Genomic DNA, 27,715 nt, shown 5'->3' with positions numbered 1-27,715 from the left:
GTAAAGATGGACAATGCACTCCTGAATATCCAATAGAAGTAAGAATACGGTAACGTGTGGAACCCCCCACTACGCTCCGCTTCTCATGCCACTTGTGACCATAAACACCACGGCAACGTGTAGCAAGATACTACCGCGCTCTGCAATGCTCATAAACCAATCCGGGTGTGAGGGAACATGGCAACGTGTGGTAGATAATACCACCGTGCTCCGCTTCCCGGAATCCTAAATCCAAATACAGGGTCTGAAAGGGTAGCGCACGGTTAAGCAAATCGCCGCGCTCTGCTTCTCAATTCTTACCGCAGCAGCCAACCTTTGAATCCCGGCGAGCAGGGAGCAGCCTCCGATTGTCCGCAACACTCGATCCAGAAGAGGCTGGCTCCGAAGACACAGCAGTGCTCAAACAGGCAGCAAACAGGAAACAGAGTCAGAATTACGCGCATAGGTCCCAGCGCGACGTTGCCTAAAGTACTTCCTCCTCCATTGCATCATGGGAGATAAAGTTCTTAACATGTAAGGTAGGCGCGGCTAAGACCGAACCTGACAATAACTTGATTAAATACCGGAGCGTCAGGGAGCACAAAACAACTAGACCACCATCTTGGCTTGCGTCTAGAAATGGTAAACCGGAAGTGAGGGTTTCTGGCGGTCAAATTCAAGTCGCCCTCCACAACAATCAGCCAAGTAAGGCTGTGGTGGACTGGGGCGCTTGAAGCTGGTGAAAGATCAAGCAAGTGAGGAAAAATCCCAGTTTAATACAAAGCCATTAAGAGCACTTTAAAAACAGCAAAGGCAACAGAAAAAAATGAAAAGGAAATAAAATTGGGCTAAAATAGGCAGCGTTACTAGCGTAAGGCAGAACCGCACATCAGCTGGTCAAACAATAGAACAAGAGCGCCTACCCCCGGTTAAATACCGGAGCGTCAGGGAGCTCAAAACAACTAGACCGCCAGCCAAGATGACGTCTAGAAATGGTACACCGGAAGTGAGGGTTTCCGCCTCCAGCTCGTCAACCGCCTCTGACGTCAGTGTTGGAATCTCAGTATGTCTGAGGGAGTCTCGTGCCTCATCCTCCGTTACAATTCTATCTGGGGTGTAGACCATTTGGAAGTGATCCGCCAATGCGCAAACTATCTCCTCAGGACGTGTCTGAGCTATGCCGTCCTTATTATACATTTGCTGTATTCCACGTGCACTTCCCCCTTTTTTGTCCAACCAGGCTAGCATTTTCCCTGCCTTGTCCCCCATGTCATAAATTCTATGTTTGGTGGTTGCAATGTAATCTATTGTCTGTTGTGTTAGGTGATCTCGGTATCGCTGCTGATGCAGTTGCAGGGTGTGTGCGGTGTCGGGTGTGGGGTCTGCCGCGTGAGCTGCATTCGCTGCGTGTAACGCTAGTTCCAGCTCCGACAGTTCCTGCTGCCGTGTTCGTTTGTAGCCAGTGATTGATGTTATCACCTGTCCCCTAAGAACTGTCTGCGCTTCCCAAAGTATGGATGGAGAGGTAACTGATGTCGTGTTTTTGGCAAAGTAGTGTTTGGTCGTTTTCTTGAGTTCTTTTTTGATCGTAGGGATTTTGAGATAATTTGTATAGATGGGAAATATTCTCTTGCGCGATTTCTTTTGGGTGGATAGGGTTAAAATAATCGGGGAGTGATCAGAAATCCCCCTGGGTTGTATTTCTATTTTGTCGATGTGGTGTAGTCCATTACCTAACAACAGGAAATAGTCTATGCGTGATAGACTGTTGTGTACCGTGGAATAATATGTGTACTGACTTGTGGTGGGATGCATGTGTCTCCAGACATCCACCAGTCCCAGTGCCTCAAGGAAGCCTCGGAAACGGGAGGGTCTGGGCGGGTGGGATCGGGCCGGGAAACAATCAACCGTTGCATCCACAACCGTGTTAAAGTCTCCCCCTATAACGATATCTCCTGCAGGCAGTTCCAGGAGGAATTCCCCAGTGCTGACAGCGTGACCATGTGGAGTGTCGGAGGTATATAGACGGACACTACATTTAGCAGTTTACCTTCCCACTGTCCCTGTATCGCCGCAAAGCAGCCCTGCTTATTCACCTTCATGTGCATGATAATGAACGGGGAGGATTTTTTCACTAGGATACCAGTCCCTCTAGAGCCCGATGTGAATTCGGAATGTACTGCCATTCTGTATCCTCTTCTATCTAGCGCCTGGTACGCCTTCCCTGTGAGATGCGTTTACTGCAATAAGACCAGTGCCGGTCCCTGTCTTTTTATAGCCTGTAGTACTAATCCCCTCTTGATTTTGTCTCCCAGACCTCTTACATTCCAAGTCATCAAGTTTAGGGGGCCTACTGGAGTTATCTGCGTCACTCTGTCATTGTCGGTAAGTTGTGGGTTGTGCGCCATTGTAGAGGTGTCTAAATCTGCATAAGGGTGACTTTCCTTCTAGTGTCCTGTGTCTACCCCGTGGTTGTGCATGTCTGGAGTGGTCGCCGTCGTGTGCCGTCAATACGCTCATAACTTGGAAAACAAAAACTAACCCCTCCCTACCCCCCCTCCCTGCCTCCCTGCTTAACGGACATTGAACCGCCCACCTCCCCAACTTAGCAGAGTGCTTACCCATTCCCAAAACTATTGTACTTGCTTGTTGGGGCGAAAGGTCCCGTGGAGGAGGCGGCCCCGTTTGCCCTCATCGGCTTCCCCTAGTTCGGTTTCTTCGGACAGCACGATCTTCAGCGCTGAAGCGCTGCTATTAGTGCGGGCACCGGGTATTCAAGGTCCCGGTCCGTGGTCGTCTTCGCGTGTCTCAGGCCCTGATAAGTGTTCCAGATTTTCCCACCCCGTGGTGTGGGATCCGGCTTGGTCCTCTTCTTGTCTGTTCCGGTGGTTCTTGTTCATGTGGCGAGGTGGTCCAACTTTTCTGATAGATACATCTGCCGTGTGGATTCCTCACCTTGTGAATATCCCCTTGCGTCAGCAACATTCGGAAATTCTTTTTGTAGCCTCGCGCCGACGTGGACTCGGACGTCATAGAGACACGACATCGCTCGCGACTCCGCTGACGTCACCGACGCCTATAACAGGCCCACGCCGGCGTGATGACATCAGTTCCCTTTTTTCCGCGTCGTCGACGCTAACGGTTTCGGGATACTCTGTAGCTTTACTGGTGACTTTGTTACTATTTTTCTTAGATTCTCCATTCTCTGCCCTTTTTCTTCGATTGTCATGTTGACAAAGAAAACAGGTTTTAAGCCTTGTAGAGAATGTGGAAAGATGATGTCCGTTACGGACCCACACCAAGACTGCATTTGGTGTCTGAGCTCTGACCACGACGTGGATGGGTGTTCGTCGTGTCAGAAAATGAATCCGAAGGCTCTACGAGAAAGGGAGTCAAGACTTCTTGTGGCTAAGCTGAAGGCGAGTAAAGTTAGAAGATCTTCAAAACACTCGAAGAGATCGAAGTCGAGGTCCAGGTCGAGATCTCGTGAGGCGTCGGTCTCGAAGTCTTCATCTGATCATGCTTCCGGCTCTCGTAGAAAACATAAGAAGAGGAGACATGAGTCCCGACGTCATTCGGATGATAGGTCTGGCTCAAGATCGAAATCTCCAAAGAAAATGAAGTCGAAGGTAATTCCTCCACAAGTGTCGGATCAGGAAGGTGAGGCCTCACCTTCGGAGTCGATAGTCCATTCTCCGACTCCGGTTCCGGATCCGACTCCGGCTCCGTCTCCGGCTCCATCTTCGACGCCGATGGAGTTCCTGTTGAAGAGGAGACTTCGAATCCTGTTAATTTAACAGATTCTAATCTGCCTCGAGGTCAACCTGAGCATCCACCATTTCCAGCTCCAGGTCAGGACCCTTCTGCGTTTCTAAACGCGATGTATGGTGTTTTCTCAAGATCATGGCACCCCTCTGGAGCACCTTCGGGTCCCATGGGTCCAATGGCTTTTAATTTGGGTGTACCTCACTCATATGCTCCGGCACCTTTCATGCCATATATGCCAGCCCCGACCCCGCTGTGGCAGTACCAGGCTCCACCGAGGTCGACGCCGATATCGACGCCGGCTCGACCGAAGTCGACGACTGCGGCTCCGGCGTCGCCGGCTCCAAGCAAGTCTATGGAACATCCTTCCAAGCCTTCGGATTCGATTCCGACGTCGGCTCCGGCGCCGTCGGATTCGACATTGGATCCGGCTGCACTTCGAGTTAAACTGAGGTCTAGGAGAGAGGCTCAACGTCTCCTAGATGAGCAGAGATTTTGTGAGTCTCATTCAGACTTGGAAGAAGGTGAGCTGGATGGGAATTATTTCGAGGACATGGCAGAGGCGAGTGGTCTTGAATTTTCTCCAGAATGGGCTTTACCTTCGGGGCCTGATACACCCTCTAGAGATGTTCAGCCATACCACGTTGTTATGAAGAAGGCAGCAGGACTTTTAGGTTTGACTTTACCTACTGTCGAATTTAAGTGAAATTTACTGACTGAGGTTCTTCATTCTCCGAACTCAGCGGTGGAACCTTTACTGCCATTTAATGATGCTTTAACAGAGCCCATTATGGAAGTATGGAAGAAACCTTTTTCTGCTCCTGCAGTTTCAAAAAGTGTGGCTAGGAGGTATAGAGTGGCTCCTGAAGATCCTGCCTTCTTGTCATCTCACCCTTCTCCTGAGAGCTTGGTGATTCAGGCTGCTTGTTCTAAGAAGTCGGTTGGTGCTTTTCCGCAGGTGCCTGGCAACAAAGAGGCCAGGAAACAGGATCAAGTCGCCAAAAAGACTTTTTCTTCTGCTAGTATGGCATTAAAATCATCTAATGCCACTTGCCTTATGGGTAGATATGTACATGCACTTATGGACTCTATGCGTTCATTGATCCCTAAGGTTCCGGAGGATAGCAGAAAAGACTTTGAGGAAGTTTTATCTGACTCTCAAGCGGCAGCCCGTCAGGTCATACAAAGCGGCCTCGATACTGCTGATTCGGTGGCAAGAATCATGGGCACAGCGGTTGCCACAAGGCGTTCGGCTTGGTTGAAGTCATCTGATTTTTCAGCTGATGTGCAGTCTGCTTTATTGGATTTGCCTTTCGATGGTGAAGGACTTATTGGAAAGAAAGCAGACACGGCCTTGGAGAGATTCAAGGATAGCAGAGCAACCGCTAGATCTCTTGGCCTTCAGATCAGAGGTTCTACAACCAGGAAATTCAGAGGGTTTGGTCGCTCTTCCTTTCGTTCATATAGACAAGGTCAGCAGCAGCAGCAACAATAGCAGCAGCAGCAAAATACCTTGTATAGGTCATACAGGGGAAAGCAGAGAGCACGTCCTGAGGACGTCAAGCCTCTTCCTCCTCCACCTCCTCCAACCCCCCAGCCACGGAAAAGCAGCCCTAGATCCGCCATTCAGGATCATGTGGGTCCGGTGGGGGGTCGGCTTACCCACTTTCTACGGGATTGGGAATCGGTTACATCAGATCTTTGGGTTCTCAATCTCGTAGAAAATGGGTATGGCCTTCCCTTTCGGGAATTCCCTCCAAATTACCCTCCTTGTCGGATATTGCTCAGAGGAACACCTGTTACTCCTTCAGGAGGAAGTTCAAACTTTATTGAGAAAAGGTGCGATAGAGGTGGTTCCGGAGCAGGAAAGGGGTCAGGGATGCTACTCCCGGTATTTCCTGATACCCAAGAAGGATGGCAGGCTTCGTCCAATCCTGGATCTCAGGATCTTGAATTTTTATCTAAAGCAGGAGAAATTCAAGATGCTCACCCTTGCTCAGGTTCTTCAGGCTCTGCTGGAAGAAGACTGGATGGTGTCGCTCGACTTGCAGGATGCGTATTTTCATATCCCAATCCTGAAGTCGCACAAGAAGTATCTCTGTTTTACGGTGGGATCGCAGCACTATCAGTTTGCGGTCCTTCCGTTTGGTCTTACTACAGCACCTCGAGTCTTCACCAAGGTGATGGCAGTGGTGGCGGCGCATCTCAGAAGATCAGAGATTCCTGTATTCCCTTATTTGGACGACTGGCTGATCAAGGCAGAGTCGTCGGAGAGAGTGCTCCATCATCTGCAGGAGACAACCCAGTTGTTGTACAGGTTGGGTTTTTCGATAAATGTACCCAAGTCTCACCTGGTGCCCTCCCAGCGCAACCTGTTCATAGGTGCTGTACTGGACACAACTGTATGTCGTGCATTCCCTCCCCTTCAAAGGATTCACGACATACAGGAAATGATTCCTTTATTTTACAATGGAGCGGTCGTTCCAGTCCTGAAGGTCCTTCGCCTGCTCGGTCTGATGGCTTCATGCATTCTGTTGGTCAACCATGCACGCTGGCACATGAGGGCGCTCCAGTGGTGCCTCCGCAGGCAGTGGTATCAGCACAACGGAGATCTCAGGGAGTCAGTGAGGATCTCCAGAGAAGCTGCGGCGGATCTGTCTTGGTGGGGCGTGGAAGGCAACCTGTCTCAGGGGAAGCCTTTTCAGCTGCCTCCTCCGGTGGCCACAGTGATAACGGATGCATCCACTCTAGGGTGGGGTGCTCATCTGGGGGATCTGGAGGTCAAGGGTCTTTGGTCTCCAGAGGAAAGGTTGCTTCACATCAACCTTCTAGAATTGCGGGCGATACGTTTGGCACTCAAGGCCTTCCTCCCTTCCCTTCGCGGTCGTTCGGTTCAAGTCCTAACGGACAACACGACCGCGATGTGGTATATCAACAAACAGGGAGGAGTGGGGTCGCAGTGTCTCTGCAGAGAGGCTCTGCGTCTCTGGTCCTGAGTTGAGGACCATCAGATTTGTCTGATGGCAAATCATCTGGCCGGGGTTCTGAACGTTCGTGCAGACAGTCTCAGTCGGCAGTTCTCTGCCGACCATGAGTGGAGGCTTCACCCAGAGGTAGTTCACGACATCTTTCGGATGTGGGGGACTCCTCGGGTGGACCTGTTCGCCACTCGCTAGAATGCTCACTGCCTGTTGTTCTGCAGTCTCCAGTTTCCGATGCAAGGAGCCTTGGGGGATGCGTTTCAGTTGAGTTGGAGAAATCAACTCCTTTATGCGTTTCCTCCCATACCTTTGATTCCTCGGGTTCTGAGGAAGATTCGCCAAGACCGGGCCCAAGTCATATTGGTCGCCCCGGACTGGCCAAGAAGGGTGTGGTATACAGATCTCTCCACCTCTCCTCTCACCCGCCGCTCCGTCTCCCTCTCAGGGCAGACCTCCTCTCTCAGATGGAGGGGCAGGTTCTACACCCCCACCTCCAGACATTACACCTTCATGCCTGGAGATTGAACGGGGCAACCTGAATTCCTTTTCCCTCCCGCCTGACGTTGTGGATGTCATCTTGTCAGCCAGGCGTGACTCCACTAAGTCCATCTATTCTTATAGATGGTCAAAATTTGTCATGTGGTGTGGGGAAAAGTCTATTGACCCTTTGAAGCCCATTTGTCTGATGTTCTCCAGTTTTCCCTTTCTCTGTCCCATGAGACTTCTTACTCTTAAAACAGTCTTCCTCGTTGCAATAACCTCGGCAAGGAGGGTAAGTGAGCTTCAAGCTCTTAGTTTCAAGCCCCCTTTCTTGACCATTCATGCTGATCGAATGGTTCTTAGGACCAGGGCTGCTTTTCTGCCTAAGGTGGTAACTCCTTTCCATTTAGGACAGTCCATTACCCTACCTACCTTCTATCCTCCCCCTCACCCTTCTAAGGAGGAAGAGAGACTACACCGTCTGGACCCCAAAAGGGCGGTGTCTTTTTACTTGGACAGATCTAAAGACTTTCGTTTGGATGACCAGCTCTTCATTGGGTTTGCTGGCTGCAAGAAAGGAAGAGCGGTCCATAAAAGAACCTTGTCGAGATGGATCGTCCTCTGCATTAAGATCTGCTACTCTTTGGCCGGTAAGGAACCTCCAGAGGGTATAAGGGCTCATTCAACTAGAGCTAAATCTTCGACCTCAGCATTGGCTAGAGGTGTGCCTGTTGAGGATATATGTAGAGCGGCAACTTGGTCTTCCCTCCACACTTTCGCCAAGCATTACTGCTTGGATTCCGAAGTGAGGAGGGACGGCCACTTTGCGCGTTCTGTCCTTCAGGATTTCCTGGTTTAGAAGAGTGGACACCCTCCTCCGGGAGTGGGGACTGCTGTGGGACTCTATTCACAAGGTGAGGAATCCACACGGCAGATGTATCTATCAGAAGAACAAGTTACTTACCTTCGGTAACGCTTTTTCTGGTAGATACAATATCTGCCTGTGGATTCCTCACTGACCCACCCGCCTCCCCGTTGTCCACTCTTCTATACGAGAGTTACTGTAATGTAATGTATATATATTTTGCTGTCATGGAAATGTTTCTATTGCTTTCCTGCATTTGCTTTACACTGTGTGTTTTGCCCTTACTATTGTGTACTGTGTATACTGTATACCTTTCTACTGTCATTGGTCCGTCCGTGTGCCTCGATGGCACGGACAAAAGGGCGAAACTGATGTCATCACGCCGGCGTGGGCCTGTTATAGGCGTCGGTGACGTCAGCGGAGTCGCGAGCAATGTCGTGTCTCTATGACGTCCGAGTCCACGTCGGCGCGAGGCTACAAAAAGAATTTCCGAATGTTGCTGACGCAAGGGGATATTCACAAGGTGAGGAATCCACAGGCAGATATTGTATCTACCAGAAAAAGCGTTACCGAAGTTAAGTAACTTGTTCGTCTCCAACCTTCCAACCAGTCTTGCGCTGCCTCTGGCGTATCAAAGAACCAAGTTTTGTTATCGGCCACTACTCGCAGCCTGGCCGGGAACAGCATTGAGTACGGCATGTCTTTCGATCTCAGTATTTTCTTAACTTCTAGAAACGTTCTCCTACGACGGGATACTTCGGCTGTGTAGTCTGGGAAAAAGGCAATTGTGGAGTTCTGGACTTTGATAGGTGGTGAGACCCTCGCCGCCTGCAGGATAGCGTCCCTGTCTCTAAAATTGAACAGTCTGGCCAGTATCGGTCTGGGGGGTACGCCTGGTTTAGGTTTTCCGCCGGGAACTCTATGCGCCCTTTCCACTGAAAAGAAGTGTGACAGCCCTTTGGGCTGCAGTCTTGTTTTAATTAACTCCTCCACGTAGAGATCCGTTGCTCGGGTGCCCTCTGTCTCCGGAACCCCAAGAATTTGCACGTTATTCCTTCTTGAGCGCCCTTCCTGGTCGTCCAGCTTCCCTTTAAGGAGTTTGTTTTCGGCCTCCATGCGTTCCACTGCGATATGTAGTTCTGACACATCCGCAACCAGAGATTTCGTGATTACCTCAACCTCTTTTACACGTTCAGTCATTTTATGGAGGTCCGCACGTAGCAGGGCCACATCTGTGGAGATCGACCCCACTGTGATCTGCACCTGTGACAGTGCTTTCATAATGTCCTCTAGCATGATCTTTTTAGTCCCGTCCCCTTCTGACAATTTTCCTGTGGGTGTGCGTGTTTCCGCTTGAGGTGGGTTGCGTTTATCGTAGGCGAACTTGTCCAATCTCCCCTGCGTCGTGTTGTCTCTCGAGCCTTTGCCCGCCATTGCACTTACTCGCGGTCTTACTTCAGCCGGTCAGGCTTGCGGTTCTCTGCGTATGGTCTCACGGAGAGTCGAGCAGTGGCGGTTCGCACCAGGGAATCGTGGTGTCGCTGTGTCAGGGACCCCAGTGCCGGTCTCCCCACAATGACGCCTGAATGGGAAATGCGCTGTCCTGTGAGTGGTCAGCAGCCTTAGTACGGTCCCCCGCCTTCTTGGGACCTGGCCAGTATTCACAATGTCCTCCTGCGGCCCGCTCGAGCGCCCTGACTCACCCCTGATAGTTAGGCGTGGGGTTGGCCTTGTTTCTGCCTCTATTCGGGCTTACCAACCGCCCCTCTTGTGTGTGCCGTGTTTTGCGCTTGTTGCAAGGGGGCCGGGCAGTGAATGATGCCCCTCAGCGCCGCCCGATTCTCCGGTGGGGGTGGGGGGAGTATGGGCGCCCGCCAGGGATCCAGACACTTACAGCTTACCTGCGGTGTGTTCTAGCGGTAATGTCCGGCGCTTTGGGTCACATCGCTCGTTCCTGCCCCTCACTGGATCCTCCTTCGGCGGTACGTGCTCCGGTTGCTGTCTCTGCGCTGCAAGTGTTCTCTAACGGCGCTGCCGCTGTTCGGGCTCCGCCACGAGTAGCGAGGCTGACTTCCGGTTTCTCGCTGCCAGGTTGCCCTCACTTCCGCTCCGCCTTCGATTGTCACCCCAGGTCGGGGCTCAGCGTCGCTGTGTAGGCCTGTGCCGGATAGTATTCCTGTTCACCACTGCCCGGGCTCCGATTTTCACCGGAATAGCGCCGATCAGCGCCGCCCGGTCCCGAATCACAGGGACTGCCTTCCGAGGTATCAATATATCTGATCAATGCACGGATTGTCGGATTGGAGCCCCCTCACTCTCGGAGCTCCCTTTCTATGCGGCCGCCATGTTCGGCTGCTAGCCACACCCCCGATCGTATTATTTTTAATCATATGCCTGCTTATGTTAGCAAAAAGACTGCATCTTAGAGCACGTCGTTAAAATAAACCTTTTAAACTTTTCTGTGTCTCTATTTACTCACGTTGTGGACTGGTATGAGAATAACAAACAAAAGAGTGTTCTTGATTCCCACCATTCCTGAGAGTATCCTAAGTCGCATGTTCTGGGTTGTCTAATAATTGGTAACTTTGCTATAGGACGGAGAGCTAATGAGACACTGATGTTAGTCGGTTAGGGGTTCTAGGTACTGAGGTGAGTTGTTTGGTACACCACAATTCACTGAGGTCCTGGGTCTCTGTGCACAGTTCTGTGTATGAGCAGAATCCCCGCAACAAAAGCATATGTTGATAATATTGTAAATGCACCCAATCCCACGAACAAAGAACAGTTGTTGTCATTCACAGGTATGTGAGAGTACTACAGTAAATTTGTGTCAGATCACCAACAGGTAACCACTAACCTCTGAAGCCGGATACGGTGGGAGCGATGAATGAGGCTGCGCAACCCTATACCCAATATGGAGTGACCAGTGAGTATAGAGATATCACTCAACAGACAAGACCATAAAAGGGGAAAGGGAAAAAGGGACCAAGGAAACAATAAAGATGCAGCTGCGAAGTCACACACTGGGACTGCATGTGGAGTTGTAGACCTACTCCGGTTCGGTTACTCCAGCTGTCTAGCCCTGTGTTCCCTGTAACAACATACAAGCACAACATATATATATATACATCAGCTACAGCGTGTATTGAGCGTAAGACTGTAAAGAATATGCGTAAGTACTTACGCTTTATTCATGCCACATTTGACTCGATGTAAAAACCACAAAAGTAAAAAATTAAAACATAAAAGAAATAGCCTGGTCTTCATTGGAAGTGTAATGATCTTGCGCCTCCTCCTACAGCGTTATTGCCTTCAAACAAAGTATGTAAAGATATACTTAGCTCAGAGAATGGTCCTCCGGTATAAAAACAGTACACCTCACTGTAGCCACCTGCAGGCGTTCAAATCCACAAAACAAATCCTGGTTATGTCATGCAGTTCCTGAGTTGGAATGCTGCTAAAGAAGATGATGCGGCAGTGGAATCAGAGCCTTATGAAAGCCCATGGTGTGTTTCAGCCCGTATAAAAAAACAACAATCAAAATAATTGCAGGAAAGGAATCTTCACGGAATGTGAGTCATTTAGGCCGACTCCGTAACGCGCTCCAGCGCGTGTGCAGGCAAACCAAAGCAATTTGCCCTTCCTGATCCGAGCCTTTCAGTCGGCTCCGTTATACGCTCCAGCGCGTGAGTGAATTGATGCAGGTATCCGGTGGAGTTTCTGGTGGTCAGAAGGGAATACCAAAACCAAGATAAAAGAAGAGATGCAACTACTGATCATGCGGCTTTCCGACAAATGTGTTAAATTAATAAAGTCTGTTCAATTGAATGAACCCTTTCTAACCTAGGAAAGTGGCTTTCCATCAACTGCCCTTCGTAACCAGTGTCATTATCTGGAATTCCAGCTTCCCTGTCACAGCACCCCATTAGCCCAGGAGGTGACTCTGTGAACTAAACATATCATACAGAGAGCAGAAAACCTATAGGTCAATAATATGTACCTGATACGCCTACGATCCCATATACAAAGGCCAAATGATGACAAAAATGCAAAACAAGTAAAGGTTTAAAAAGGATATGGAGGCAAACAAATATTGTTATTAGAGTTTGCTTCCAAACCTATTCAAAGAAGGCAGAATCAGCTTCCAATAAATATGCCGCTGATTTCGGTCTACTAGTTTCAGCTAGATTGGGCTTTTTGCCCTGGCTTTCTTCAGGACCCTATCAAATTTCAAGCTACTGCAATTAGTGAGAATAAAATCAAAATTGTACACACACTGTGAACAATCAAAAGACCTCCATACAGGAAGGGTAAGTTTCACTCCTAAAGGGGAGAATAACACAAAGAAAATTTGTAATAGTAAACAGAACAAAAAGCACAACCAGCAAGTTACATTCCTCTATCTTCTTTTGCAAGCCTTAGGACAGTTACACTCACCTGTCACGTGCGAGGTATTGGCCTCACCTCACCTGGTACAAACTCAGGTATTAGGAGACCCCGCCCTATGAAGAAAACAATTAGAATTTCTTTCATTAAGGGTCTCTACATCCAGAATCGCTGGGAATTAATAAACAGCAAGAGCCAAAACACTCTATGCCCAGTGGTCGCTATCTTATTGTAACTTCATTATAGTGCCTTATAAATGCATCTCATGGTCTTAAAGAGTATCTGTGAGAGTAAAGAGGTAATTTTGCCTCAGTGCCCTAAACATCTGAAGATTTCCAGAATTTACCTTTGTTTCCTCATGTTAATACAATGCTAACTGTGTAGAGCAATTGATGACATCTAAAACAGTGCTTGAGCACGTTCTATCTGGAATAAGCAGAAGCCTGTCTGTCCAGAAACAGTCAACAACCTAGACACAACCTCTCAAGAGAAAGGTTGCAGAGCGCTGCTCACTGCACGTGAGACATTAGGAGACTGCAATTGCTCTCCTGTCGATTAGACCAAATTATACTTCATTTTGAAATAGGCATTGCTACTACTGGTGCCCACTTGGTAGTTAAAACGGCACTGTGGTAGCTGTAATACGCCTAGATAGCATCTCAAACCCCCCGTAGCGAAAGGCATGCTCCCTCTTACCTCTCAGTCGGTGCCTCGGTCCTGACCAAAGTTCGTGGGAGGTACCGAGGCCCCGCGGCGAGCCATATTTATACTCAGGCGTCCTCAGGCAACTCGACGCTCTAGCGCGTCACGTGACGTTAGCCCCGCCCCACGTACGGGTTATGTCATCCGGCCAAAGGACTACCGGATGATGTCATTGCTAATTGTTTTGTAGTTCCAAATGCGATCATGCTACATCAGCATTGTTAAAGCCTGTAAATATACATTTCGGTAAAGAAAATGTGCCACCCCCTTTCCTCATGTATTAACACTTCTGAGAGTATGTGTTAATATAGGTATCTTCGAGCACTGCTGTAACTGCTATATAGAAAGCGAAGAGATACTATCTTCCTGCTAGAACTACATGATGACGTCACCCTATGACCATTTGTAGTTCACAAGTGCCTGAAGGCACTTCTTTCCTTCTTTAGTGGGCTGGTGTTGACAACAGAAGCAAGGTGCAAAGGGCTCACCTCCTGGTGCCTTCAAAAGTTTATGTTACGGGGCACAGTGATCCTGTTATTTCCAAATTAATGAAGTTACAGGATTATAATTTTATAAAGGTGTAAAAATATAAAAAAATGTATGTATAACAGGCCTACCTTCTGGCAAAGCGATTGGAAAATTGCTGATGAGTTACAAGTATTGATGTCATATTGCAAATGGAACTACTGGAAAAGCCACATTACCAAGGCCAATCCCCAGGCTCCTGATGAGTCCAGGATATATCAGTAGGGCAGTATTCATATATCGTATGGGTTATATGTGCGAGACCATTTCCTAAACAGAGGTGTGTTTTCTTGGTGGGTTGTAGATGGGTAAGGGTGAAAATCTAAGCCTATGTCTACAGGTTTTAAGATACTACAGCAAAGTCCAGGGGATCGCATCATTTAATCCCCGGGTATCGCTACGCAGCTTGAAAACCCATCTCTGTTCCTTCTGAAAAAGGAATTTAATTCTGTTCTTGACATGAGGTGGTATGTTGGGTTTCTCCAAAACAGTCCATAAAAAATCATCTGGACTATGATTGAATTCCGTGTAGTGTCTTGTGAGTTTTGTATTATTCTTTCTACAGCAGAAAGCACTGTTATGTTCCAGCATGCGCAGTCGCACCTTTCGGGTTATCATTCCGACATATTGGTAACCGCATGGACACTCTATCAGGTATACCAGGTTCTCGCTATTGCAATTGGAAAAGCTAGATTGTATCCATGGTCTCGATGTCCCAATTTCCACCGTTTTCGATTGCTTGGTCTGTGGACAAACAGAGCAACTGCCACATGGAAAGTGGCCCTGGACAGGTGGCAGGTCCCACAGTGTATTAGCCTTCTTTTGGCCTATCAGCCTAGGACGTGTATGTACCAAAGCAACATGTAAGTTCCTTCCTCGTTTGAAGGCGAACAGTGGCATAGGGATTTTCTCTTTCTTAGTGTTCAAGAAACCCCAATTTCTGCGAATACATTTCTATATCCCATTACTTAAGGTACTGAATGTGTTTACAAAGGTCATTCGGCCCAGAGGGGGTTTGGCAATTTTTGGTTCAAGTAAGGCCTCCCTATGATTATTAGAAGCTCGTTTGCAAGCTTGTTTGACCAATTTTCGGGGGTACATTTTGTCACTGAGTTGTTTGGAGTGATTGCTCGCATGATGTTTGTAGCTGTCCATGGTTGAGCAATTACGCCTCAGGCGTAAAAATTTACCAAACGGTAAATTGTCCCTCAATGACTTGGGATGCTGACTATCATATCGTAGTAGCGAGTTACAAGCCATGGGTTTGCAAAACAGTTCACTTGCCAGACCAGTGGGAGTTACATAGATCGATAAGTCAAGAAATGGAATCCTAGACTTATCCATTTCTAAAGTGAATCTGAGTTAATCATTCCGATGTTCAACCATGTGTGAAAGAGTTTGACAGATTCTTCGTCACCACGCCACACCACCAAAATATCATCAATGTAGCGATTGGTCAGTACATGCCTCTGCTCAATATTTTGTACGTATAAGTTCGCCAGACTTGGCGCATACACACTCCCCATACTAGTTCCAGAGACCTGGAGGTAGTATGTTTCCTCGAACTGAAAGAAGTTTTCTTTCATGGCCAAGTATGCTAGTGTCATGATGAAACCTACAGGGGTGATGGAATTCAGCTCTGTATTATTCAAGATGTCTGAGATAGTTTCAAGGGTTTCATCTTGGGGTATGGATGTATAAAGGGATTCGATGTCGAATGAGACCAAGAGGTCACATTCAAGGTCAAAATCCACCGTCGGTATTAGTCTCAATACATCCTTAGTATCTTGTAAGTAGGTTGGCATTTTTTGCATTATAGGTCTCAGGCAAAAATCTACAAAAGTAGATAGTGGTTCCAGACAAGAGCCTATACCCGATATAATGGGTCTGCCCGGTGGTGGCCTTTGTGCTTTGTGCACTTTCGGAAGAATGTAAAAATAGGGTATCACCGGGTGAGTTGTCTGCAGGTAAGTGGATTCCTGAGGAGTGATCCACCCCTCTCTCAAGGCTTCGTCAACAGATTCCATGATGATCTTACTAAGTCTCAGTGTGGGGTCTTCTTTCAGAGGGCGATAGCATCTCCTATCACTTAATTGGCAAACACATTCTGCGCGGTACATTTCGGTGTCCAGGATAACTGTGGCACCTCCTTTGTCCGCGGGCTTAATTGTGATGGACTGATCTCCAGTCAGCGCTGTTAAGGCTTTCAATTCATTACTAGGAATGTTCTTGTAGGTGTTTCTCTTATTGCCACAAAGGACCGTAATTTCTTCTTGTTCCGCCCTTTCAAATGCCAGTACTTGAGGTGGCACGCTATGTGATGGAGGGTTTTAAGCGATTCGTCAGCCCTGTATTGATAGCATCCTGCTGGCTTTCTGGCTGTTCATTGTCCTTAAAGAAATGGTGGAGTCGGACCTTTCGAAAGAAGTTGGCTAGTTCACATTGTATTGTGAATTCATCTCCATTACTTGTTGTTACAAAACCAAGGCCCCTATTTAAGACTGCAATCTCATCTTTGGTCAGAGTTCTACTGCTGAGGTTCACTATCAAGTCTCGTCTTGTTGCACCCCTCTGCTCCTGAATCTGGTTCTGCTTGGTTTTGGAGCGTGTCCCAATTTGGTTGGGTACTACCGGAGGCTGGTTCCAGTGCACTTGTGCTTGGTAATTCTGGTGATTTCTGCGGCGTCCCCGGGGCCTTCCCGGACCTGCCCCTAAAAAAGACTGATTAGGATAGTCTGTTTGGTATGGTTGGAACGGCCCTGGTGGTTGAAAGTGTGTAGGAGGGAAACCCCATGGTGAAGGTGGCCACCATTATTGGAAAGGTTGTCCTGTGTACCCTCTCCTAGATGCTCTCCTGCCTCTTCCCCTGTAATGTTGTCTATTGGTGTCTGTTTCTTCCGAGCCGACTCAACGGCTCCAGGACGCGCACCAGCGCTTTCGATTCAAACCAAACACAATCGTCCAGGTGCAGCTTCGTCATTGACAAGCAGCGAGCCCCCTGCAGGCGGTGCTTATGTAGGGCTCAGAGACAAAGCCAGTTGAGGCCCCCATGGGATTGTGGGAGATGTAGTGCTAATGTACTCACGCATTCGTATCGCTGCATCCATACATACCTAAATGTATCCCCAACCTCTATCTATGCCATAATGTGACAATTTGTTACCAATTTTGCAACGCAGGTTATTAAGACATAAAACATCATTTGAGTGGAAAAAGGAGCAGCAAGAAGCGTTTATGTCTATCAAAGAAGATATTATCAAAGCCCCCACTTTAAGATCATTCTGTATGAACCAAGAGTGTGTTATCACAGTGGATGCAAGCTTGTATGGTATTGGAGGGGTTTTGTCTTAGAGGTGTGGAAAAGAGGAGTGGAACGTTTGTTTTGCCTCCCGCGCCTTAAATGAAACAGAGCGCAGATATGCAGTCATTGAAAAATAATTATTAGCTTGTGTTTGGGCTATCAAACATTATCAGAATTATATTTGGGGAAGCAAGTTCCTGTTAAGGACGGATCACAAACCTCTAGTTAATATTTTATCACCAGGTGGAGGCTGCAAATCCACCACACGTATTGCGAGACTCACTTCTAGGTTGCAAGACTATTGTTTTAAAACTGAGTTGTTCCTGACAAAAACAGTGTTACAGCAGATTTTATGTCTCGGCATTCTTGTCAACAAAATGATAATGAAATTTTAGATGAGTCTGAAATTGTTACCACCATTCAAGATGTTGTTGCTGGTGGTTTGGAGGATATTTCTGAAGACAAGTGGAGGTTGTGTGAGAAAGAAGATTTGTTATGGCAGATGGTAAAGCAATACATTTTGAAAGGTTGGCCCAGGAAGAAAGAACTTGGTGCAGAAGTAATGCCCATGTTTAAGGTTGCAGATGAGTTAAAGTTGGATGGAGAACTCATGTACAAAGGTACTAAACGTGTGCCACCCACTGGAGTGCAAGATTTAATTTTGAAATTGGCTTATAAATCTCATCATGGTATGTCCAACATGAAATGTCTTGTAAGAAATTATTTTTTATGGCCAGGAATGGATCGCATGGTTGATCACACTGTCGGAGAATGTGATGTGTGTATATCTAGTAAAAAGATGTTGAAACTTAATGTACCTCTAAAAAATTCTTAGTGGCCTGATGAACCATGGAAAAAATTACCTTTTGATATTTCTGGCCCGTTCATGTGTTTACCATATGATTCATGGTATGTATTGGTACTTGTAGATTATCATTCAAAGTGGCCGGCGGTTAAGTTTGTTTCACACTCAACCACTAATATTGTCCTGGAATTCTGCAAGGAAATATTTGCGAGGGAAGGTTGTCCATCAATCCTCGTTACTGATAATGGAGTGCAGCTTATTTCCACTGAGATGGAGGAGTTTCTTAAATGTCATAACATCAGACATGTTACTACGTCACTATATGAATCACATGAAAATGGTCAGGTTGAGCGCTTCAACCGGGTTTTGAAGGGTTATATATCTGATGTTACCAAGTTGGGGGGGGGGGGTGACTGGAAAAATTTACTAAGGGAAAGGTTATGGTTTTAGCGCATTACCCCACATACGGTCACTGAAGTTAGCCCTTTCCGTCTTTTGAAAGGAAGAGATCCAGCATCCAAAATATGTCCCTGTTGGTTCAAGGAGAAATGCAAGAAAAATATGATGTTTGAAAAGATGTTGTATAGTACTGCAGAAAGAGTGAAAGCCAAATAGAGTAAAACTAAGGTGTGGTATGACAATAAGTGGAAAACTAATTTTCATGATTTTAAAGTTGGAGATTCTGTAAAAATCAGGAAACCCTGTCTCATTAGCAAATGTTCAGGTAGATTTAGTAAAGCCATAAAGATTACCAAAGTATTTAATAACATTGTTATCACGCAAGATGGTAAGTTGTGGAATGTAAAACGGGTTGCAAGATGTCCTGATGGTTTTTGTGGTTCTAATGTTAATTATGAATCTAATAATTATTCTTGTGTAAGTTTGGAGGATGCTGTTCAGAGGATGAACCAGTATATGGCCACCAGTTCATTTTTTGAACCATTAAATGTTTCTGAAGCAACCAATTGTTATGAAGACACTGTTGCTTCCAGGGTAAAAGATTCCTGTCGTATTAGACAGTTTCCATTAAAATTGTCTGATTTTGTTAGATAAGTTTTGTCTCCGCTTTCCCTTGTTTCCCTTCCCCTTTGTTTTACTTTTTACCCTATTATGTTTTATTTACACATTAGGGAGATATGTTATATTCTTACATGTCACTGCTTGAGAATCTTTGTGCAGTTCTCATCACATCTCATTGCTATGCATGCTATGTTCTGTATTCCAATTCCATTTGGAATTTAGTTGTTGGCCAGCTGGAGAGTCAGTTGCACTAGACCTTCGCGATGACCAGACTGTTGCATGTTGCTGTGCTGCATATTAAAATACTTGAAAGAATATTATGATTATTCAATTTGTAATAGGGTTTTAAATAAAATCACCTACAATTGTAGTAAAAATAACAGAATAACATAAAGTGCATGGTGCTTTGCTTACTATGGCCATCGCAAGGGCAAGGGATCGTATCAGGGGGACAAGTGGGGAAGGCAACTACTTGGTGGACAATCCCTAATCTGAATTTGGTTAATACAAAACAGAGATTCCCCATTTTGTTGAAAAAGGAGTATTTTGCGGTGGTCTTTTGAAAGGAGAATTTGTTTTATGGCACCATTGTATTGAGTTTTCCCACAATGAATATATGGCAATTCCTTATTAATAGTCCCAGCAGTGATCGTGCAGCCGATACGTATTTTAAGGCTGAGCTAGAGTTGCTAATTATTCAATTCATCCAACGGGCAACTCCCTATGCAGAAGGAATAGTAAAACTATAAATAGAGAGACCAAGAGTAGTAGCACACACTCTTACTACTTTTTAATCTTATTCACTCTTGATGTATGTGAATTATTGGAACAACAGAAACTGAGAAACCACTTTGGATGAAACCACGCAATGGAAACCAATTTTAAGGAAAGACAATTTTAAGGAAATACAAATAAATTGAAAAATAATGGAATCATTTTAAAGGAAAGTTAATTTGGCGGAAACAGCCAAAATCACTAACTTGGCTTGGGTGATGTTTAGGGATGTTTAGGAGTTAAGGTTCAGAGATGAGTGGAGCTTAGGGATGGTGACTGTTTTCAGGGTTTTGTAATGGGTAGAGTTTTGGGGTGGTCCAGGGTTTTTAGTGTTTAAGTAGTAGAGTTTAGGGTGATGTGGAGTTTTAAGGGCTCAAGGATTGGTGGTGTTTATATGTATTAAATGTTTTTAGGGTTCAGCGCTTGGGGGAGCCTAGGAGTGATGAGGTGTTTTGGGGTCATGAATGCATGGTTTCAAGGGCGAGGAGGGTTTTTTAGGATTCTGTAATGTGTGGAGTTTAGGGGTAGTGATGTGGGTTTCAGTTAAGAGATGGGTAGAGTATAGGAGTAGAAAAGACTTTAAGGGTTCAGGGAAGGGTGGAGTTTAGGGGTCAGAGATGATTGAAGTTTAGGTGTGGTGAGGGATTTTCAAGGTTTAGGGACGGTGGAGTTTAGCATTTTGAAAGGCTTTTATGGTTCAGGGATGGGTGGAGTTTAGGAGCCAGGGATAGATGCAGTTTATGAGTGGGTTTGGATGTTTTTAGGGGACAGGGGTGGATGGTGTTTAGGAGTGGTGAGCGTTGAGAGAATTAAAACCATCCAAAGTAATTGTGTGACAATGTAAAAGATATAAATCCGAAATAATGTCCACTGACATCAAGGATTGAAATAAATACCTTTGACAAAAATGTTTCTGAAAGTAAGACCTGCAACCATTTCATACAGATCTTAAAAATTTCGAAAAAAAAAGACATTCTATGAATTGGTTTCTATGAAATGGTAAGTGCCATTCATCCTGATACTTTCCAGTAAACCGTTTAGATGCAATGGTTTCTTAGTAATGGTATTCCATTAGGTTTTTCTATGAAACCACATGTAACCGTTCACTCTACTGTAGCCACACAGAAACGATGCACAATAGAAAAGTTTGCCTGCAATAAACACTTTTACCCACAATAGAACTCTGGAAGAAACATCCAATGTCTGACTTTAGGGCCAACTGAAGGGAAAAAGTTGCATGACTCTCCATCAAAGAAAGGCATAGCGGGGCGTGGCTTAGCAAGCCATCATGGCAGACATGTGCTAAGTGAGCTCGTCCAGCCTCGACCATTATCCTGCATTATCCTGCTTCTCCGATCTGTCTCTTCACCTGAACGATACCCCGGGAGTGGCGTGAACCAGAACTGTGCCCTCAGGCCGAGCCCCGACCTGCGCCGTAGCCTAGAGCGGCAGAGAGGCGTCGGCCTGGGACAGGGCCTACAAACGGCAGGGCCTCGCGGCCTGGTGCGGAGGCCAGGACATCGATTTGTGCGTTACCCGAGTTCCCCGGCAGAGGGCGGCGCCACAGCTGCTGAGCCGACACGCTGCATGGGTGAAGCTGGAAGTTCACTCGGAGAGTGCCTTCAAGGCTGGGCGTCTTCTCCTGCCTCTACAGGGTGAGCCCCATCGATGGGCGGCCATCGATGGGGCTGTAAGGGGGAGACGTTGGGAGTACGTGCGACCGGGCTGGTGGGCCGAAAGTCATCATTTGGGGCCTGGGTCGTGCCGGTGCCTGCGACCCCTCTGGACTTCAGCATGTGCCTCCCTCCCCCCTCGCATTGGCGGCTTGTCGAGTTGCGCGAGCAACCTCGGGGGCTTTCGGGAGTTGGGCCCTTCACTTACTGGTGTCTCCCTTGATCTACCGGCTCCTCTGCCTCTCCTCCCCCCTGCACAAGACGCACCGGGTGATCGGCAGCTGTGTCGGGCCGCGGGGGGTGCCGCCTGGAGGTTCTACAGGGCTGACAAAGTGGCCCGAAGTCTGGGTGAAGTGGTGGGCATGATTGCCTCAGCATCCCGATGCCTGGCAAGAGATCCTCATAGTGCCCCCTCTATCCCGCTGCACGGAGCGACCGCATCGGCGACCTGTCGAGCCGCGCAAGCATCTCCTGGGGCTCAGGGTGGACGCCCTGAGCCGAGGCGCTCTTTGTGGCACTTCCCGATCTTTGGTGCCTGACGGGAGGCCCTCTGCTCCCCTTCTTGTTGGTGGTGCGACCTCCTTGTGTAGGTGGCCGTGAGGGCTCGCAGCGGAGCTCCTGGCTATTCCATTGGGCCATTACAGTGCAGCGGCTCTGTTGTGAGAGGGTCCGTGAGGAGCGGGGCTGGTGGGGGCCCTTCCCCGATTACTGATTTGGAGGCGGAGGCGAGAGGGGTGCCCGGGGCTCAAGAGTGGACTGTAGGCAGGCGTGGTCGGTGCCTGTGGCCCCGGTTGACCAGGATTCCCTGGCCCCCTCCTACATTCCTTGTTAACAGTTTTGGGATCTGTGGCCAGGTCGGGCCGCGCTCTCCTATTCTTGCTGCCTCCGACCCAACCAGACGGCCTCACTTATCCTGACAGTGCTACACTGACCACGAGAGGTACGTTGCCCCAGGCGTGGGGAGGTCCGCAGCCCGCCATGACGAGAGACAAGCCAGGGGGAGGCTCGGCCAAGCAGAGCACGATCAACAAATTCACGGGACCGGGGGCCCGGGGGCCTCTGGGGCGGCATCGGTGGGGGGACGCATGGGGATGTGCCTTACAATGCCGCTCTCATGGCTGCCATCACCCAGTCCAGGGACGTCCAAAATTGGGGCAGTTGGTTCCGACGTCATGTTGCTGCAGCAGGACCTACGAAATGCAGTTACACTCATCACAGAGACTGAAACGAGAATTTCTGGGGTGGAAGATGTGGTTTCCACCCTGCAGAAGCGGGTGACTTCTCTGGAGACCACCCAACGGGGACTAGCATCGTGAGTGGAGGACACTCAAAGGAGGGCTCAGCGCAAAAATCTTCGCTTTGTAGGATTTCCGGAGAGATGCGAAGATAGGGACATGGAGCGGTTCCTTACTCAGTAGCTGGAGAGCTGGCTCCCCTGGAGTCATTGTCCAAATATTTTGTGGTGGAGTGCGCCCACAGAACCCAAATGCAGAAGCCCCCACCTGGAGCTCGCCTGCGGCCTATCATTCCAAAACTACTCAACTATCATGATCGGAACGATATCCTAAAGCAGGCTAGGGCCAAAGAACCGTTATTATTTGACAACGCCCGCATCCTGATATTTCCCGACTATACGAAATTGGTCCAGCAGCGGAGGCAGTCCTTAATGGCGGCCAAGGCCCGTCTCGAGAGCTCAGGCTTCCCTATGCTCTACTTTATCCTGCCAGGTTGCGGGTGGTGTACCGGTCCCGTACTCATTTCTTCGACTCACCGGAGGAGATCTTCCTATGGACTGATGAGATAGTGGTGCTTCGTCCCCACACACCGCCCAGGAGCAAGCCGGACTCCTCCGCAAGCGAGGCGACTTAGAAGCATCCTAAATTGAAAGGAGGGGTAACAGGCGCTCCAGGTCCAGACGGCGTTCCCAGTCATGCCGTCCCTCCTCTCGGGCTGGCTCGGCCTCGCAACAGCACGCATAGGCGGACTAGCTGATGGAGGGGACTATAGTTTCAGGGGTCTCTGATATGCTTGCTTCGACGGGAGAAGAACAGAAGAGGGCCGGTATCTCTGTAGGACCTTATTGAACAGAGAGAGTGCCAGCAGACAATGCGCTGTAAGTTGGGGATCCATTGGCAGGTGAGAGGTAGGACCTTCTGTTGGGGTCAGCCTGCTCTGCCCGCCGCTACAGGTACTTCACTGTTACTGATGTATAGGGTGGGGGGGGGGAATTGTTGGGTTGTGTTGGGGGTTTTTGGTTCTTCGATCGCACTGTCTTACATTATTTCAGTCATTTTGTGCTTATCGTATGATGTCGTTTGTATCTGTAGTTTGTATTGAGCCCTCCAATGGCAGCTCTGTTGGGTAGTCCACAAGATCTCCCTGGAACCCTTCGGATAATTAGCTGGAACGTCAGACTGGTGCTTGACAAGATTGAACGCGGGGCTATCCTTAAACAGGCAAAACGCGCCCACTCGGACATTCTAATGCTGCAAGAAACGCATCTCATGGGGACTAAGGCACTATGCTTTCAACGTTTTGGCTATGTCTATGTCTTCCACTCGGGTTTGTGAGGGGGTCTCGGGGGGGTTGCGGTCTTGATCCATCGCCGGGTTCCATATAAGCATGTTAAGTTGTGGGGGGACACTCAGGGCAGGTACCTGTTCCTGCAGGGTACAATGGGCGAAGAAACTATGGTGCTGGGGAGTGTTTACGCCCCCGCCGTTGTCCTGGGGGTTGGTGGAGAGACTGGTGACCCTGTGGGTGGAACTACAGGATGGCCTGGCAGTTGTGGGTGGGGACTGGAATGATGTGATGGATGTGGCCAGAGACCGATGGAGGCCCGGGGTTTGAATGGATGCCCGACACCCCACTAAAATACACTCCCTAGTGGTGAGCCTTGATTGGGTTGACCCTTGGTGTAGGCTGCACGGCGCAAAAGAGGGATACACTTACCTCTCTGCAGTACACAACTCATACTTCTGCCTCAATTACTTATTTGTCCCCCAGGCGGTCGAAAGCAGGGTGGTGGCAGCTGAAATCCTTTCACGGGGGCTCTCGGAGCACTCGCCGGTGGCCCTCACTCTACGGGGGGTGGGACGCACAGGCCTTTTCGGTGGTGCCTTTCGGCGTGGACCCTCCAGAAGGAGGACTACAGGGAGCATATGGAAGGTGCCATTGATCAATATTTGACATTTAACATCAGCTCCGTGAAGGAGGCTGAATCTCTCTGGGAGGCAATGAAGCCAACCATCCATGGGGTAGACATTCTGTGCGGCGGCCCGTAGAACTTGCTGGGAGTCCCTCATACGAGTAGAGGCTAAAGTACAGCTAAAGTTCTTGGGCTGGAGGCACGCAGTAGGGACAACAGGAGTCGGCAGGTCCCTCACCAACTGCTGCTAGCGCAACAGGGCTATTCGCATCTCCTACTAGACGAGGCCCGCCAGGCGTGGCTGGCGACCCATAGCAGGATCTACCAGTGGTGAGATAAATCTAGCAAGCTGCTGCACAGACTGTGCCAGGGGACACTCTACTCCCAGGCTCTTCCTGGTATTGCGGGACTAGACGGGACACCCATTTCGGACTCCTTTGCTATTGCCGAGAGCTTTGCCATGTATTACGCAAAACTCTATGCCCACAAAGAATGTTTACCGGCAGATGTGATAGGCCGCTTCTCAGATGACCTCCCACCTAAGGCCCTCTCGGACATAGTGAGTGCGGAGTTAGATCGCCCACTCACGGAGGACGAATTGGGAGCTACACATGGGGACCTGCACCCCGGAAAGGCCCCGGGACCGAACGGCTTTCGATGCAAATTTTTTAAACAAATTTTCCTGCAGCTAGGTCGCAGGGTGGTGGAAGAGGCCAGGGAACGGGGTCATATGCCTAGAGACTGGAGACATGCAGAAGTGGTGGTGTTCCACAAACCTGGTAGACATCCAGATTAACATGTGTTGTACCGCCCTATATCCCTCCTGAATGTTGAGGCCAAGATTTTGGCTAAGGCATTGGCTAATCGTCTTCGGACGCATATTACCTCTTTAGTCCATTCCGATCAGGCCGGGTTAATGCCCCAACGGGAGACCCGTCATCATATTCGCCGGGTGCATGTTGCCTTTGCGACCGTCCAGGAGTTGGGGGAGCAGGCGGTGCTTTTACTGGCAGATATGGACAGGGCATTTGATTCTCTAAGCTGGGTGTACCTATGCGCACTTCTCCGCAGGTTGAACAAAGGGCCTCGTTTCCTGTCCTACCTGACCTTACTACATACGGACCTCACCGTATCTGTGTGCTTGGCGGGCTCTGGTCACTTCCACGCTTTCTTTTGGACGAGGCAGCAGACAGGGGTGTTCACTGTCTCCCTACTTATTCGCATTAGCGATGGGGCCTCTTGCTGCCTGGCTTCAGATCGGCGCTCAGGTGACCGGTCTCGAATGGGCACACGGCCTGTCGGATCGTATTGCTCTATACGCCGACGATTTGCTGTTTTTCCTCACTGATCTAAATAGGACGGGACCGCGGCTGCTTCGCATCATGCAGATTTTTGGGGAGACCTCTGGCCTGTATATGAACTCTCGGAAGCCTACCCTCTAGGTCCTAGGCATTGGTGGGTTTCAGTTCCTGGGCATCTTCCGTGCAGGAGGTACATGGGGGAATGAAATACTTTGGACTTTTCCTATCGGACTCACCTATCACGTCAAGGATAGAAATTTGGCTCCTGTTTGGGACCGCGTGTAGGAAGATATTAGAACTTAGTCCTTCATGCCCCTGTCTATTTATGGCCGGTCGGCCATCTTTAAGATGGTCTCGCTCCCGCACTTGCTTTACCAATTGCAAAACCATCCATATCCGATTTCTCCCAGGTGGTTCCGTCAGGTTAATGCGGCCTTTAGTCAGTTTCTCTGGGATGGTGGAGTGGCGAGTGTGACCCTACGAGCCTGTTTTCAGTTCACGTACTGTGGGGGGCTGACGACCTCTGATATTCTATTGTACTACATGGCCTCGCACCTGTTAGTCCTCAACGAATGGTGGTATGGGGATAGGGCTGACCCGGCATATGCTGTTGAACGGAGGTGCATGGATGACCACACCCTACACACAATTCTCTACTCTGCACAGTTGCGACGCTCCCTGCCGTCTGCCGCGAGGATTGTCTTCCAGGTCAATCAATCAATCAATCAATCATGCCATTTCTATACCGCACTACTCACCCGGGAGGGTCTCAAGGCGCTTGGGGGGAGGGGTATGCTACTGCTCGAACAGCCAGGTCTTGAGTTGTTTCCTGAAGGCGAGATGGTCCTGGGTCAGCCGAAGGTGGATGAGGAGGGAGTTCCAAGTCTTGGCAGCCAGGTAATAGAAGGATCTTCCTCCGGCGGTGGCTCTTCGGATGCGTGGTACGGCTGCGAGGGCGAGGCTGGTGGACCGTAGCTGGTGGGTGGGCGTGTAGAAGGTCAGGCGGTCGTTGAGGTACTTGGGGCCCAGGTCGTGGAGAGACTTGTGTGCGTGGGTGAGGAGCCGGAACGTGATCCTCTTGTCGACGGGGAGCCAGTGCAGGTTCCTCAGGTGGCTGGAGATGTGGCTGCGTCGGGGGACATCCAGGATGAGTCGGGCGGAGGCGTTCTGGATGCGCTGGAGTCTTTTCTGTAGCTTGGCTGTGGTTCCGGCGTAGAGGGCGTTTCCGTAGTCCAGTCGGCTGGTGACGAGTGCCTGGGTGACAGTCTTCCTGGTCTCGGTCGGGATCCAGCGGAAGATCTTGCGAAGCATACGCAGGGTGTTGAAGCACGATGAGGAGACGGCGTTGACTTGTCTGGTCATCGAGAGGGAGGGGTCCAGGATGAAGCCTCTGGTGGCAGGTGCTACGGAGGAAGGGTTGGTGGAATAGGTTGACCCGGGAGACCCCTCTTTTACAAAATGGGCGCCTGCCACAGTTGGCTGCTCTGCCTGGATTTTGTGATTGGGGCAATATCAGGATCTCTACCCTGAGTGATGTTATGCGGGCCTGTCTTGAAATCCTTTCAAGATCTACAAAAAGACTTCCATATGTCAAAAACCTAATTCTTTTAATATTTACAGTTCCGGCATGCCATTTCCCCAAACTTGGAGGGGTTAGAGAGGCTGGCTAAGTTCAGTCCGGTGGAGGCAAAGGTGTTCATGGGAGTTCTCGAGGATCACAAGATCTCTAAAATCTACCAGTCCCTAGTTACCCATAGCTCCCCCTTGCTACGGCATCTTAGGGAGACATGGGAGGGTGATGTAGGTCCGATGGAAGAGGAAGACTAGACTGAGGCCCTGGCCTCCCCGCGGGGGCGGCTATTGCCATGAGCCTACATCTTATCCAGTTCAAGTACCTCTATTGTGTGTATTATACCAAGGTTAGGCTGTGGAGGGCAGGTCTGGTGGCTTCCCCTGTGTGTCTCAGATGTGAGAATGAGGAGGGTACTTTGTTACATACTGTTTGGCACT

At 48.9% G+C, this 27,715-nt stretch overlaps 1 protein-coding gene across 4 annotated transcripts in view; it reads left to right on the top strand.

Moving 5' to 3' along the window:
• CLCF1 (cardiotrophin like cytokine factor 1) overlaps positions 1-27,715 on the top strand; it is a 1,651,704-nt gene that overhangs the window by 62,620 nt on the left and 1,561,369 nt on the right. The gene's annotated exons all lie outside the window — the stretch shown is intronic.

Source organism: Lissotriton helveticus, chromosome 1_1 (genome assembly GCF_964261635.1).
Source record: "Lissotriton helveticus chromosome 1_1, aLisHel1.1, whole genome shotgun sequence".
In the NCBI taxonomy this organism is placed as follows: domain Eukaryota; kingdom Metazoa; phylum Chordata; class Amphibia; order Caudata; family Salamandridae; genus Lissotriton; species Lissotriton helveticus.
Note: the sequence above shows the minus strand (reverse complement) of the source record. Positions and strands in the feature narration are given on the sequence as shown.